The 16,681-nt window shown below is 48.5% G+C and overlaps 1 long non-coding RNA gene across 3 annotated transcripts in view; it reads right to left on the bottom strand.

The window, feature by feature from the left end:
• The window catches only part of LOC138503855 (uncharacterized), a 159,860-nt gene that overhangs the window by 43,458 nt on the left and 99,721 nt on the right, over positions 1 to 16,681 (bottom strand). The gene's annotated exons all lie outside the window — the stretch shown is intronic.

Here is a 16,681-nt window from a genome sequence, read left to right as displayed (position 1 = left end):
AATTACAATCAAATTATCCTCATCCAACACAAGCACAGTCACCACCCACCTCATCTACAGACCGCCGGGCCCCATATCCTCTTTTAACGACGATATAGCTCTCCTGCTGTCCAACAATATCAAACCCAACTCTCAGATACTTATCCTTGGTGACTTCAACCTGGGGTATAACGACAAAAAAAATGATAAAGCAAGCACAGTCGCTAATACCATATCAGAACTAGGTTTCACTCACCACTTATCGTATCCCACTCACAACAAAGGCTGCATCCTTGACTGGATAGCAGACCTCAATTGCAACACCACCATCCTCGCCAACAAACCTTGTGCCTGGACTGACCACCACCTCATTATTTTCACCATCAACAAAGACAAACAAACACTTGAAACCCTGCCGAACGCTCCTCCCACACTCACAAGAAACAGCAAAAACATCACAGTTGAGAAACTCATCCCTCTGCTCCAACCCATTATCGACTTTACATCCTCCATTACCAACCCCCACAGAATTAGTAGACCTCTACAACACTACCATTCTCAAGGCCATAAACACAGTAACACCACTCACACTTCGGAAAGCCAAACCACGCGCACATCTCAATTCATGGTTCACTCCTGAACTAAAAACTCTCGGCAAAAACAAAAGACAAGCTGAATCAGCTTGTCCCCATCCGCCAACAATAAAACAGCCTATTCACTAGCCTCCATCAACTACAAGTCAGCAATTATCCAAACAAATAAAAACATGTACAATGAGAGAATCTGCAATGCCAGATCTAACACCAAAGAGCTCTTCAACATCCTGAGAGACTTAGAGTCTCCATCCCCTATACCAGACACATGTACCAAAGACATCTCTTGGTGTACCAAAATACAAGAAGCACTCCTTGACAAAATTGCTATGCTACACTCCAAAATTGAGTCAAAGAAAGAAAGCCTTACTTTCATTAACAATCCCACCTCTCACACCCACACCTCGGATAACAACAACCTATTTGAATTTTCCACCGTCACTACTAAAGAGGTTGAAGACATAATCAACTCTCTAAAACCTTCTAAATGCCAAGGCGACATCTGCCCTGCTCCAGTTATCAAAGAAGCGGCTAAACACCTTGCACCCTTCAACACCTCCTTAATAAACTCATCCTTCTCATCCAGCATAGTACCCAACAACCTAAAGGACTCCTGGGTCTTACCGCTACTGAAGAAACCCACTCTAGACCCTAGTGACCCGACGAACTATAGACCTATCACCACTGTGCCCTTCCTCCTAAAGATCCTCGACAGAGCTGCCTACTTGCAGATCCAGAACCATCTAGAAAAAAACAACTTGCTAGGGCTAAGACAATCGGGCGTCCACCCCAAACACGGCACAGAGACAGCCTTGATCGACCTCAAGACACAAATGGACAACCTCAAAGACAATGGCAAACTAGCCCTCCTTCTCCTCCTCGACTTGTCGGCCGCCTTTGACTTGGTAAATCATGACATTCTCTGCAATCACCTAGCCTCAGCAACTAACTTCTCAGACAAAGCCAATTTCTGAATTCAATCCTTCCTGAATAATAGAGCGATGAGGGTCTTCGCTCCCACAGCCTCTGCCGCACCAGCCCCCGTTACCTGCGGCGTCCCCCAGGGTTCCTGCATTTTCCCCCACACTATACAATGTATTCACAAAACCCCTCTTAGACATACTAGACCACCTGGGTGTCATGTACACGAATTACGCCGATGACACGCAAATACTCATCCCACTAACAGGCGAATATTCTACCGACAACACAGTACTTAACAATATTTATTCCATCATCCAAGAATGGATGGCCAAACATGGACTCTGCCTCAACGACGACAAGACTGAGCTCCTTCTCCTAGGCTCCCAAGCCAGACTCAACAATCTCGACAAACTTTTTCAGGCATTCACCATTGACGGCAACAATATTTCTGTCTCCAACAGCGTCAAAACTCTTGGTATCTACCTTGACTCCTCCCTCACACCGACAAGACAAATCAACGCTATCTCATCCTCCACCGCTTACACATGCAAGCTCATCAAGGCCAGCAGACCCTACCTGTCAACCTCCAACTGCACGACCCTAGCCAGAGCATTAGTAGTTTCCAAAGTTGACTATTGTAACGCTCTTCACCTGGGGACTAGCCAAAAAACATCAACAAGCTTCAAGTTACACAAAATAACGCACTAAGAGCAGCCATGAACATTCCCAAACACGAACACATATCTGCTACCAGACGTGACTGTCATTGGCTGTCTATACCTCAGAGAATCGAATATAAAACACTCTCTCTCACACACAAATGTTTATCTAACCAGGCACCCAGATACCTCTCAGACAACCTCACGTTCCACACACCATCCCGCCTAACCAGATCAGCCCAAACACACTGATAGAATATACCTAGATTTAAGCTCCAAAAAGCAGGTGGCACAAGCTTCCCAGTGCTTGCTGCAAAACATTGGAACTCGCTACCAACCGAGCTGAGAGTCGAACCATCCTTCCACCGCTTCAGACATAGCGCCAAAACTTGGCTTCTGGCCAAAGAAGCCTAAATCGCCGACTGATGACAACTCATTTGCATATACTGTTTATCCTGCACACTCTCAAATTGTGCTAATACGTCTCAATCTGTATATTGTCAGTAACTGAGCTACAATGTGTATATTATCAGCAACTGTTTTCACAATGTTTTCATCTCATATAATGTTTACATACTCATGTAACACTTACCTATTCTTACCATGCCTGGAACACCTGTCTGCAACACTTTTTATCTACTGTGTAACCATGTCAAGCGCCTGGATCCCCCAGGGTCAAGCGGTGCGCTATAGAAATAATAAACTAAACTAAACTAAGCCCCCTGCAACACGGTGATGTCGTCTATGGTTGGTGTTAGATGCTGCTCCCTTCTGATTGCCTTGTTGGGGAGCCTCATATCCACTCAGATCCTCCCCGAGTTCGGTTGTTTGGGCTTTCTTGCCAAACCAATGGGGGACACCCACAGTGTCGGGCCATCCACTTTCTCGATGATGTCGAGGTTGACCAGGTTGTCCAGCTTTTTGTCCAATTCTCTCAAGTGAAAGGGCACCCTGCAGTGCCTGAGAGCAATGGGATGCACAGATTTATCGATGTGCAGACTTACTGGGTCACCGGCCGTCTGTCCAATTCCTTGGAATAGTTGGGAATATTTGTCTAGTAGAGTTTGAATGTCTTCCACGTATACTGAATACGCAAAACTTACAATCCCCAGGGCTTCTGCCGCAGCATAGTTCAGCAATGTGTTGGTGCAATGACAGGTGTTACATAGAAGCGTGCTCTTATTTTTGATCCATGTTCCACCTCCGCTACAAACGTACCATCCAGGGGAATTGGCTTAGAATCCCCAAACGTGAAGATGCAAGCCCTGGGGGCGGCAAGTTTCGAGGGGCATTCCTTTGCATCCTAGTGTTCTCTGGCCATCACATTGATGGATGCCCCCGTGTCCACCAGTACCGGGATGGGAGACACGTTGACTGCAACTATGCACCTTGGTTACCGTCTGCTCTTGAATTTGAGGGTGTCAATGCTCGAGACGAAGAAAATGTTCTCCTCTTCCTCGTCCAGTTGTGCATCCTCCTCACCCTGATCGACCTGGGCAACCTTGGGTGGGTGAGATTGTCGGAAGAAGCCAGACCGCACCGGACCCCTCGGCACCATCACTGGCAGGGACGCCTTACATACGCGTAGTGGTCGACCAGGCTGCACCGGCCGCAAGTCTTTCCTGCCGCTTGACACTCAGCTGGGTGGGGCAGGTCATACCCGCACTTCAGGCACGCCTCCCCTGGCTTCCCACCCCTGTCGCGGAAGTTGCCTGCCGGCCTCCGGGCACCTCTGCTGCCACGACCCACGGCACAGACCTCCTTCGTCTTGAGTGGACGTGCACCCGCTTCCATCCTGGATGCACGTACTTCCGATACTTCCTGGCAACGACCCAGTTCCAGGATGCGGGGCAAAGTGATCCCCGGTTCCCTCAGCACCTGTCTCCATAGCTTCCCCGATGAGCACCCTTGGATTAGCTGGTTCCTGACCATGTCATCTGGGTTGTCCCAATCACACACTACTGACAGCCGTCTGAGACGGCCATAGAATGTGTCCAGTGTCTCATTTTTTTTTTTTGGCGAGTGAAGAGCATTACAAAACGTTCATAGTCTGTGTTGGCTAAGGGAAGAAAGTAATTGTGGAGAGCCGTCTTTGCTGCGCCATAGGAAGCATGTGCAGGCTGGAGGGAGTCCAAGAGTTTGTGAACCGCAGGCCCTGCAGCATACAATAAGGTTGCCAGCTTACTGTCGTCATTGGTCTCCATTGTAGCCCGTAAATACATGTCGAGGCGATCAACCAATCACTTCCACCTGGGCCTCAGGCTAGATGGAGGGCCAGAAACGTCGAATTCTGGGATCGGCTGAAGGGCCCCTGGGGGTCTCATCTGGGCCATGACTTGAGGCACAGGTTGAGGCCCAGGCTGGGCTGCAGGTGGAAGCTGGCCTTGAGGCGGTGGCTGTGCTGCTGGTTGTCCCCGTCTTGATTAGCTGGATCACTCATGATTCAAGCGCACAAGCACCCATTCGAAATGACACAGGGGCCGCAACTCACCCAGAAGGTTTGGCTTGTACAGGCCTCCTTGATCTTCAAGCTTCCACACTAGTCCACCATGGGGCATACATGTGCAGGCCTTCTTGATCTTCAGACTTCCTCACCATTTCAACATTAGGGCATAGGCCATGCAGATCACATGTAGTCATAGAACAGCCAGCCACCTAGATGTAGATGGGCCCACAGGCTAGTAGGGAGTGTCCAAAAATTGCGCCAGGGAGGTCCAGGATCTTCCCAGGGAACTTCCCCCCAGCACCTCACCTTCACTCGATGCAAAACACCTTACAATCGAAGATTTTCCATATTTGAAGGGTTGTGTGAGCAGAGATAGCTGCTCGCTACATGATTGTCCAAAAAATTCGGCCTGGATTGCATTTGTGGGCCCTTCTGGAGCACCGCGATCATCTTAGGCCTCATAGGCAAAATAGCCGCCAGCTGTGTGGTCTACACACTCTCCGCGGCATGGAACGAGTGGATTTCCAAACTTGTTCAACATAAAAAATGGTAAGTATGTTCACCGCCGGGCCCGGGCGAGACTCCGGTCTCGTCGCCACTGTTGTGGGGCACTCTGTACCCCCGCGATGTTCCGTGAGCCCCCGCTCCCGCCACAGACTCACACACGAGACGTCCGCTCGGTTTTGGGCTCCCAGGTCGCACTGACGGTTGGGGCACGCCCCCTTTATTTAAAGACAGGAGGCGGAGTGCTACGTCACTCCGCTGCGTGCCGAAGCCCTTAAAGGGACAGCACCACACGGACCAGTCCTTTTATTAGCTTGGGCCAAGTTCAAAGGGCTATACACGGGTTGGCCACCAGGGGGCGCACGGATTAACAGCATCACCGTGTAAGCTCCACATCCGCGGGTCCATAAAGCGAGTTGAGCCCTGCTTAGAGACCCCCTCAGAAATATCAACGAAACGAGGGCTGTCTGAAGCCCCCCCCAAGAGCAGGAGAAATCCCGATTAAAATCGGATTTGGGAAAGTCGTAAAACCACAACCAAGTTTGAGGCCACAACGAGATTCAGCAAAGGCAGGGGAAGCCCCTGCAAGCCTGCGCACGCACGGGCAGGCCAAATGAAAGCGCCTGAGCAGTGTCCTGAAGACCTGGAAAGCATACAGCCCGACCCGCACAGCAAGCAGAGAATTGCCAAAGGGTCCCCCGCACCCCCAGGAGTGAAGAGCCGCAGCAGGACAGAAAGCCTACCCGGGCTAAAGAAAAGCACTGGTAAGAGACGCGCTGCGCCAGCCGCCCCGGCCGCACACAGACAGTGAGAACAGCCCAAAAGGCCCACAGAGCCCCACAGGCGGGCCCCCTCCACCAGCCCGGAAGGCTTCAGCACGGCGCTCCCGGCACAGGGCCCACCAGCTGGCGCGGCAGACGGGGCCTTCGCTTGGCCCTCTCCCGTGGCGACCACTGAGGGGACACGGGCCGCGCAGAGGCCTTACAGATGCGGGCGAACCCGTGAAGGCATCAGGGACACAAAAGGGGGGGCCACCCCGCCCCCCCCAAAAAAAGGGGGGGACTAAAATAAAAAATATAAAACAAGGAACACACGGAAGATAGAGGAGCATACCACGTTCCACCCCAAAAGACAAAAAAGGACACGTTAGGCAGCTCCCCACACCCCAGAGAGCAGTACCCACAAGTGAGTGGTACACACCCAAGCAGCATTAAGGAACCCACCGGTGGCAAAGTGGGAAAAGAGTGAAAGGGGCAATGATCCATGCACACCCAAATAGAGCAGGACAGAAAAGGACAGTTAGACACCACAGCCGACACACTGCTCCGTCTCGCATGACCAATGAGTAAAAACTAAGCAGAGAATCTAAATAGAGAAAGGCCACTCAAGAATATCTCACAACCAGGAAGTACAGCAAGCCACAAGCCCCCGATATGGAGCAAAAGTGAAACAGACGACAACAAGGTAACCCACCTACCACTCATATCTCAGAAAGAGTGCAAAGTCGCCCCAAGGAACCCGTATACCTCCCATTAAAACGCTTCCCACAAGGCACCACCACCACCCAGCAAGAGAAAGGGGACCCCACTTCGAAGCCATCAAAGGTCACCAATACTGAGGGTTGGGCCCCCGTAACAGGGGCGTGTGCCTCCTCAGGTGAACCAACACAAAGAGAACGAACGACGGCCACCCACGAAGGAAGGTGTGAACTAAACAATACCCTTGCCTAAGGCACCCCGGTTAAAACAAAAGACGCTTCTAGAGCCTCAGGCAATCCCGCCCAATTGATCGTTCACAGAGGTAGAGTGCCACTAAACCCGATCCAACTCTAACCGAAACCAAAGACACAACCTACCACGCCGAGGGTTGGGCCCCCGGAAAAGGGGCGTGTGCCTCCTCTGCGGTAGCGACCACGTATGAACACTAGAAAGAAGCTCGCCAAATACGCCTACGTTCCGCCCCCCACAGCCCCGAGGCCCCAAGATAATATTAGCAATTGATACAACCGAAACGGGCGCTGCTGCCACTAAAGGGGACATTGCTGCACTACTAAGTGAAATCAGGAACTTGGGGGCCAACCTGGGCGGTAAAATTGACAAGATAACCCAAAGAATGGACAACATCGAAGAAAGACTCGAAGGGGTCGAAAACAATCAAGCCTCAATAGACACCCTCGAGACACAAATGGACCTGCGAATAAGAGAAATAGAAAAAAGGGAGGAAGAATTCCGACTAAAGATTGATGATTTAGAAAACTGGGAAAGAAGGAACAACCTGCATTTCTTCTGTATTCCAGAGAAAGAGGGTGAAACAGAGGGAGACCTCAAGAAAACAATCCACAACATTATTAAAATCCTAACGGCTGACGAAGATATTGATGAACCCAAGACAGAACGGATACACAGGGCTGGAGGGGCACCCGGTGGTCGAAGGTCAGACCTTGCTAGATTTCATAGGTACCAGGACAGAACCAGAATTCTGGAGAAAGCCAGGTCAGGAGGTCCACTTACACTTGGTGGTGCCCAGATTACGATCTTCCAAGACCTATCCTCCCTCAACCTAGCCCTAAGACGCCTATGCAGCCCACTCACGAAATGGCTTAATGACCAAGACACAAGATACAGGTGGGGATCCCCCTTCTCCCTCACATTTGAACACGGAAGTAGAAAAATACAGTTGAAAACCGAGGAGGAGATACGAGAATGCATAGCGGACCTCCTAGGGATGGCCTCAGAGGACCCAGACCAAGAAGAACCCGGGCAGAGGAAAGCACGATGGGAACTACAAGGCCCAAGGAGGAAGAGAGTGAAGGGCTCCAGGAAATACAGACATGGCAACAATACGCCAGACAATGACAAATGAGAAAGTTGCCTGATGGACCAGAACCCAAACACAGGACTCATGAAGTGACCCGACCTGTCGGGTCAATGATGAAGGTGCAGACCAAAGTGCCTACCCAATGACACGGGACCAGCAACGGCTAAGAGGACACCCTATGGAAAGAACAACAAGAAGACAAGCGGAAGTCCGGCCCAAGAAGGGTCCGTCCAAAGTCATATCCTTTTATATCAGTTAATGTTGTGTCATGAAAAAGGGGGGGATCAAGAGGGGTCTCACACTGTTAAAGTGATTACATGTAAAATATGGACCGTGTGGTAACGGTTTACCCCGGTGGTCTGACGTTGGAATGATAGTTCTTATCCAGTCCATACCAGACGCCACCAACCAGGATGGAAAACATGGACGAGAAGGGAAAAGGAAGGGGAGGGGAAACAAGCGAAGAGGGACGGGGAATAAAAAGTAAAAAGATAGGGAGGGGGGAGGCTAAAAGGTTAAAATTTAAGACAGACAGACAGATCGATCAACAGAGGCGCAGATCACCGGCTACTAGAACTGAAAAGAGGGAGATGCGAGAACAAACAAGGGACAAATGCATATGGCTAACCTCACAGCTGCCGAAACCGACAGGCCAGCCTCCATCAAGATTGGAACATTGAACGTCAAAGGGATGAACTCTCCCACCAAGAGATGGTTAATCATCAGAGAATTTAAAAGAGCCAAACTAGACATACTTTTCCTTCAAGAAACGAGATATATAAGAGGAGAGGAACAAAAGGTTATGTACGCCAAACTGGGATCTGAATATTGGGGTCCCGGCCCACTAAGGAAAGCCAGAGTAGGCATATTAATAAGTAAGGAACTCAAAATGGAAGTCCGAAAAACATGGTCAGATGTAAGCGGTAGAGCGCTTATGTTAGTAGGCAAGATACAAGACACCACTATCACTCTCGCCACTATATACGCCCCCAACACAGGTCAATCCAAGTTCCTTCAACAAGCAATCCCCAAAATCATGATTGAAGCCGAGGGAGAAGTGATTATAGGCGGTGACTTCAACATGTGGGCGGACCCGTCACTTGACAAACAAACTGGTAACCCCCACGCTGGCAACCCACCGGAAGCCGGCCGCACAGAAGTGATCAAGATGATGAACACATGCAACCTGGTTGATGCGCGGCGTCACATAAACCCGCAGAGGCTAGGGTTCACCTTCTACTCCGCACCACACGCCACGTACACCAGAATCGACTATATGTATCTCTCAATGGGCCTAAAGCAAGCATTGACCATGTCAGAATAAGCTCCCATAATGTGGTCAGACCGTGACATGGTCATAGTTAAACTCGCTCAGTCTGCACTACCTCACAGGAGCACGAAATGGCACAACAATTAATCGCTCTGGAAGGAACCCATATTCCGCAACCAACTGGGGAAAGATATCAGTGAATACTTCTAACGGAATAGTACAGGAGAAGTCTCAAAACAAACAGTATGGGAAGCAGGGAAGGCCACTTGGAGAGATATACTAATGAGTCAAGGAGCTGCAAAGAAAAGAGAATAGACGCTGATAGAAAACAAGCTCAGGAAAGAAATAACACAATTTGGAACGAGATGCACAATCCACAGACACGGAGAGAGAAAAAAGAATAGCTGAGGCAAATGGGAAGAGAGAGGAACTACGTCAACTGGAGATAAACCAAGTCATTCGCGAACTCCAATTTCTGAAGCAGAAACAGTATGAGAAAGGAGACAAGGCAGATGCACTCCTGGCTGCTAGACTGAGAACTCAGCGAGCAGAAAGATGGCTATCAGCCATAAAAAACGAAAAGGACCCACAGGCAAAGCCACTCAGCAACATCCCTGAAGCCTTTGCCCAATTCTATGAGAAATTATACACAGCCCAAACCACACGAGATGAGAAAGTCATCACTGCATATATGAACGACATAACTATGCCAAGACTAACCGAGGAAATAGCCGAGGCACTCGAATCCCCCATCACAGACTAAGAAATAGAAGACGCCGTCAAAAGACTTCTGACTGGGAAAGCCCCAGGAAACAATGGCCACAACGCAGGATTCTACAAAACTTTCATTGGTCCCCTCCTCCCATTCATGGTCGACCTCTTCAACCACATTCTCCAAACAGGCATTGCACCTGACTCTTTCTCCGAGGCACTCATCACAGTCATTACAAAAGAAGGCAAAGACCCCAAGCAGTGCGCATCATACCGCCCCATTTCCCTCCTCAATATAGACGCCAAGATATATACATGCGTCCTCACAGCCAGACTCGAAACGCACATGCCCTCCATAATCCACACTGATCAAGTCGGATTCATCCTAGGTAGACAGGGGGCAGACTCCACCCGCAAGACCCTCCACCTGATACATGAGGCCAAGGAAATGTCTAACACGCCCGCCCTGCTCGCGATCGACACGGAAAAAGCGTTCGACGGAGTCAAATGGCCATTTCTGGAAGCAACCCTAAATAAAATAGGACTTGGCCCAATTCTTCGCAGAGGAATAAAAGCAGTATACACCTCACCTCGAGCGTCCGTAGCAGTGAACTCACAGTACTCACGATGGTTTCCCCTGACAAGGGGCACGAGGCAAGGAGGGCTGCTATCGGCCATACTGTTTGCACTATCCCTAGAACCCCTAGCGCAGAAGCTCAGAGCAGACATAAGAGTAGAGGGTCTACGTGTACAGGAACGGGAATACAAACTAGCCTTGTATGCAGATGATATCCTTCTTCACGTCCAGAACCCCTTGACATCAATAACACAAGCTATACAACTCATCGAGGAATGTGGACTGCTATCAGGCCTTAAAATCAATCGAGCCAAATCCATCCTCTTCCCGCTGCAAGAGCCCACCCCACAGCAGTTATCAGAATTTACCAAATTAAACCTCACTATCGGGGGGCCGACACTCCGCTACCTAGGCATCAACCTTACGAGAAACATAGCCGACCTTTACGAAGCCAACTTCCCACAGCTTCTATCAGCACTCAGAGCCGACCTAATGAGATGGCAACCGCTTAAGATCTCATGGATTGCCCGCCTCAACACAATCAAGGTGGTTAGTCTCCCATGTTTCCTGTACCCATTCCAAGTCCTCCCAATAAATATCCCGGAAGGCTTCTTCAGACAAGTAAAAAACGCAATAGTAAGATTCCTGTGGGCGGGGTAAAAGCCTAAAATACTGTATGAAACGCTGATACTCCCGAAAGAACAAGGAGGCGTAGGCCTCCCAGATATAGAGAAATACTACCAGGCGGACCAGCTACGAGTCCTCGTCCCCCACGTAAGAAACAGAAATGACCTGCAATGGTTACAACTAGATAACGACAATCTGACCCCGGCGACACTCTCAGAATGGCTGTGTGTCCCTCGGCCAAAGCTCACGCGGAGATTACGCAAACACCCCATCCTGGGAACTATATGGGAAATATGGAAAGAACGCAAAACGATGACAGGGATAACAACCTGGCCATCCCCCCTGAGCCACTTGTGGGCTCCAGGAATCAGGGAGGAAATCCCCGAACACGCCAGATATCAAACGTGGTTCGACACAGGGCTTGAAAGAGTTGGACAACTATGGAGGGAAGACAAATTCATACCAATATCCGAACTGGAGGAAGCCCTCCAACTGCACCTCATACCAGTATTCCTATACCTGCGACTAAAAGGTGTTCTATCCAAACGGGAATGACACTCCAAAATACCCAGAGAATTAACCACCTTTGAGAAACTCCTCGACACGATCACCACGAATAAAGGCCTAATATCATGTATGTACAAATCCCTGATCAACAAAAACCAAGACTCTGCTTCAAAACTCAGAGACAAATGGGAAAAAGATTTCAAAAGAAAATTTGAACAACAAGCCTGGGACATGATATGTAAAACACCATCCCAGATATCGATCGCAATGCAATACAAGCTCCACGCAGTAAAGCTACTCCACAGATAGCAATATGATCCGCACAGACTTTCCAAAATGTATCAGACCAACAGCCCGAAATGCTGGAGGGGATGTAAAATATACGCTGATTACTGGCATATGTGGTGGGAGTGCCCCACAGTATGCATATATTGAAATGAGGCGTTAGGATGGATCAAAGAGATATATGGGGTGGAAAGGACCGCAACACCCCTCCTAACCCTATTCGGATTAGAGGAAGATGAAGAAGAGCTGGTCAGGGCACAAGGACCCCCTACTACTAGCAGCAAGAGCAGCGCTGGTAATCAAATGGAAATCCCCATGCCTCCCAACGAAAATTGAATGGATAAACATTGCCAAAAACATATATACAATGGAGAAAATTACAGCAGCACTCCACGGAAAAACCGCACATAATGAAGAACTATGGTGTGAATTTGCCACCCTCCATGCCTCAAACACAAGCTAATAGTGAATTGAAGATCCCAACACGCAACCTACTCACACGATGGAGGAGAGCCTGTACTTCACGTATCCACAGCTGATACTGGTGACAAAGGCAAATTGCTGAAACACACAACCAAAGAAAAGACATAGGGGGTCATTCCGAGGTTGGAGGTAAGGAATTACCGGCACCGGTAAGGGTGCCGATGCTGGTAATCCCTTACCTCTGCATTCCGAGGTCCCTTTGCGGGTCCATCCTTACCTCCTGCTTTTAGCAGGAGTAAAGTACGGGACCCGCAAAGGTACTTCGGAGGTAATTACGGTACTGTAATTTACGGTGCCGTAATTACCTCCTTCCCCATTCCCATTGAGCCTTATGGGGCAGAAATGGGAATGGGGAAGGGCAAAAGGTGAATAGGGAAGGGCAAAAGGTGAATGGGGAATTACCGGTCCCCCAACCCTGGAATGGACCGGTAATTACTCCATTCACCATGCCGGATTTGGGACGGTTTCGGAGGCAACCATGGAGCTAATTACTCCATGGTTAGCTCCAAACCCGGAATGAGGCCCATGGCCTCTAATAAAAAGAAGCAAGAACCTCAGCCAACAATCTGCATAGAAATAACCATCTGCCTAGGGGGGAGGAGGGAGGGTAAGGAACACAAGACACTAATGGGAGGGGTAATGGCAAAATTGAAAATTGTTAAGTTTGGTTGAACTGTAGTATGCGGATGTGGTGACATCAATGTGTTAACGAAGTTTTACCCGTTTCCCATTATTTGTATGTACAAAAACCAATAAAATTTCAATTGAAAAAAATAAAACGGGCTATACAAAGGGGATGGACACATTCCCTTAAAGGGGCAACACACTTGGGAGGGGTCACAAACCACACTGCATACATTTGAAAATCAAAAACCCTGAGATTACTTAAAATCCATCCTTTGCGTGTTGCAGGGCCATTTTGGTTCATTTGAGTGGCTCTGATGGGTCTTCTAGTCTCAGCCTGGGGCGGCTACAGGTTGAAAGTTGTGATTGGAGCCATCTTTGAAGGGTGACATTCTAGGTTGTTTGTTCTGCTCGAGTGAACCAGCGCTGGCTCAAGGTGCGCTCAGGGGGTGCGGTCGCACAAGGGCAACCCCCCCAGCCCCCTGGCGCAGCAAATAAAGGGCGCCTTTCCTCCAGCTCAGTGTCATGTAAACTTAAGTACGGTCTGGCCCAGAGCCTATTAAACAATCACGCCGTGCCGGATGCAGCCCTTCAACACACTTTACAAGTACAGCAGGGGGCTCAGTTCTGCTTTTCTGCATTTGTGGTGAGTTGGTGTGATTAGTGATGGACCCAGGACTCCTCACCTAGGGGTTCCTGATGCATCACTAATCGTGCCAAAAAAGCAGTGAAAAGCACTCAGGCCACCCCTGAACAGTGCTGTCAAAATGGTGGGGCTAGGTGGGGGTGGGGCACACTGGAAAATCGTGCACAGGGCACTGGCAGACCAGGGGCCAGCACTGTAGGGAACAACCAGGTTTTAAGAGATTTTTCCAAAGACTAGGTGATCGTCCTCTGTGCGAGGTACCTGGGCACAGAGCTCCATACAGTAGCTGATAGGAAAGAGAAGGAGGATCTTCAAAGTGGTCCTTCAGAAGATGATAAGCGCTTAGAAATCATGCCGCCAGGCCTCCTTTGTTTGACAATATCTTCTAGCATTACTCATGCACTGCAGTCCCTGTCCTGGCTCCCGATAGACATGGAAGGGACAGCTTTTAAACGTTCCATCCACAGACTACCCTTCACGGGTTTAGCTCACTTTTTATGTGCACATTGATTGTTATAATAGGTTTGTAGTTTTGTGTCAGCAGGGAGGGGTGGGGGAAATCGACAGATAACTACATGCCATTGACACCTATTTTTTCCAATCCCTTTTTATTCCTGGAAATATCCAAACAGTTGCGCGGAATGGCTCTGGGGGCAAAGGACTAACCTAGTGTTGCATATTTGCACTATGTTTTAATAATATGCAGAAACAAAGCCATTGAGTTAGGGTGCAAAGGCTGAGATGTTCACGCACTTCCTATAAGCAGGCCTTATTTGGTTGCTTGCATAGTAAATGTAGTTTTAGCTTCAAGCTATAAAGCGAGATATAGAAGTACCAGAATGCAATATGATGAAAAGAGCTGGTTTAACATCTCGATCTGATGTGCTAATTTGAGATGTCTTTAATCCTACACTTGTCCTAAAGCAGTGGTCTACAAACTTTTTGACCCCGAGCCCCCCCTAAGAAAAATTTCTCCGGCCCAGGCCCCCCCTATAAACATGGACTCCAAAATTGTACTCGGTTGCGAACGGTTATCGCGCGCTGGAGTAGAATGGTGCCCCTAACGAAGGAGTGAATGCCAAACACCACGTTGTTTCAAAATCATTGCTTGCAATGATTCAAATCAGATTAGAGGACAAATATTTGTGAACAAAGCATTCCGATTTTGCTACAATACAGAGGACTAAACTAAAAATAGTGTTGGATATTTATTTCACAAAAACGAAAACACCCAATATTGCTGTCCTGTAGTAACATTTGCTATGCAAGTGCTGTAACAATTTGTTTCTCAAGTACAACAACGTACTGTCAATGCTGTCACTTGCAAGTTGGGCAGTGGCATACTGGAGAACTAGTGTGAAGGGTGGGCCTGCCTTTCACCAGCCAGCCTGTCAATATTGGGTTCAGTTTTTCCAATAGCCAACCGCAGGCTTTCTTCCACCTCCAGCTTTGACCGATATTTTGTCTTAAGGGCTGCAAGTGCAGAGAACCCAATTTCGCAAAGGTATGAGGTGCTGAAAGGTAACAGTACATTGACTGCACATTTCGATAAAGTTGGAAACTCTGCAGACACATGTTGCCAAAATGCACCCAAAGACAATTTTCTGAATTGGCTCTCTAGTAGGCGGTCACTTTGGAGCTCCATTAGTTCCTCCTGGAGTTGTATTGGGAGATGGGCTCCTACGTCAGCTAGGAAAGGCTGAACCACCCAGTCATTCATGTTGCAATTATCGTCAGGAAAGTACTTTTCGAGACCGGTTCTGAGAGCATTTAAATGGTTTCCAATTACTTCAGAAACACATGAAAGATCATACTCTGTCTCCTCAAGAGCATCTTCTAATAATGGGAACGCATCGGCTATGCCAATATCAACCCTCCTCCTCCAAAGCTCCAGCTTCTTCTTGAATGCCGATATTTTTGCATTCATGGCAAATGATGTGGTTTCTGTGCCTTGCAGGGAGAGGTTTAGAAAATTTAGCTTTTCAAAGATGTCGCCAAGGTAAGCCAACAGTATAAGCCAGCGTGGATCACACAAAGGCTCTGCTTTTGTCTGGTCTAACTCCAGGAGAAAGTATCTCACTTCGTTTCTGAGTTCATAGATGCGATTTAAAACCTTTCCCCTGGATAGCCACCTGACCTCTGTGTGAAACAGCAAAGCATCATGGTCAGCTCCCATTTCTGCACATAAGGTGGCAAACAGACGGGCTCTTGTGGGGTGCATCTTAATAAAATTTACGATCTTTACAACAGAAGTCAAAACCTGTGTCAGTTCATGCCCCATATTGCGCACAGCCAAAGCTTCTCGGTGTATCATGCAGTGTGTCCACACAATATGTGGAGCTACTGCCAATACTTTTGCTTTTAGCCCAGCTCTAGCACCACACATTGAAGGAGCACCATCCGTGCAAATACCAACACACGCCTCCCGCTTTAGGCAGTTGGAACTCAGGAAGTTGTTTAAAATTTCAAAGAGTTCAGGTGCAGTTGCTCTGCCCTTAATTTGCTTACAAAACAAGAAGTCCTCCAACATCTCCTTTCCATGGCAGTACCTCACATAGGCAATCAAGTGAGCTTCTTTTGATATGTCAGTGGCCTCATCCAACTGTAGGGCGAACTGGCTGTCTTTCAAGCGTGATATCAATTCTGTACTGATATCAGAGGACAGGTCAGCAATACGGCGGCAAATTGTTGTGTCTGACATAGGGATACTTTTGCATTTCTCTGCTGCACTTTCACCAAGCATTACCCGGTTGACAGCGAGAATGGTTGGGAGAATCACTTTCTCAGCATTTGTAAAAGGCTTCTTGTTTTTGCCAAGAAAGTACGCAATGTGGTAAAATGCTTTCAAAGCATTTGCAGGTACAGATGCCACACTTTTAACAGTCTCCTTTTGCTTTTTCATGCCTTGCAGCTGCCGTACAAAGAAATCCCTGGTCTTTTTTGCTAAATCGGCATGTTTGGTTTCCAAATGCCGCCTTAATTTTGTTGGCTTCAGACTGTCATTTGCTAATGTAGCACCACAAATCACA

The sequence above is a fragment of the Ambystoma mexicanum genome, chromosome 11 (genome assembly GCF_040938575.1).
Source record: "Ambystoma mexicanum isolate Mex_15411 chromosome 11, UKY_AmexF1_1, whole genome shotgun sequence".
In the NCBI taxonomy this organism is placed as follows: domain Eukaryota; kingdom Metazoa; phylum Chordata; class Amphibia; order Caudata; family Ambystomatidae; genus Ambystoma; species Ambystoma mexicanum.
This window is presented reverse-complemented; position numbering and strand designations above follow the sequence as displayed.